Raw genomic sequence first — 643 nt, 5'->3', positions numbered from 1 at the left:
GGGGGATAGAGCATCAGCCTGTAGACTCAAGGGTCCCAGGTTCGATTCCAGTCAAGGGCATGTACCTTGGTTGCGGGCACATACGCAGTGGGGAGTGCAGAAAGCAGCTGATCGATGTTTCTTTCTCATTGATGTTTCTAACTCTCTATCCCTAACCCTTCCTCTCTGTAAAAAAATCAATAAAATATATTTTTTTAAAAATTAGATAAAATCATAAGTGAACACTATGAATGACTATGGTAATGTGTTCAACTCTGAGTGAAAAGGTTAATTATCTAGATATATTCTGATTACTAAAATTAACTCCTGAAAAGGGAGCAAATCTGATTAGACCAAGAGTAAGAAAACAGCTAATGTTTATCCAGCATTTGCCAGTATCAGGTACTCTTTGGGTAAGTGCTTTACTTGTATTGTCTTGACAACCTCATTTTGTAGGTCCCAGTACTATTCCTGTTTGTTCAGATGATGGCGGAGAAGTTTATAATGATTCCGAACCTTCCCCACACGCGTAGCTGCAACAGGCACACTTTGACCCAAGCGGTCCAATGGCTGGCACACGGCAGAAGAAACTGAATATTAGGTCAAAGAGTATCCCCAACGGAGACGGGTGCAACATGAGTTCCCTGGCAAGCTACATCAAACT

This window comes from Myotis davidii, unplaced genomic scaffold, assembly GCF_000327345.1.
Source record: "Myotis davidii unplaced genomic scaffold, ASM32734v1 scaffold143, whole genome shotgun sequence".
Lineage (NCBI taxonomy): Eukaryota > Metazoa > Chordata > Mammalia > Chiroptera > Vespertilionidae > Myotis > Myotis davidii.
Note: the sequence above shows the minus strand (reverse complement) of the source record.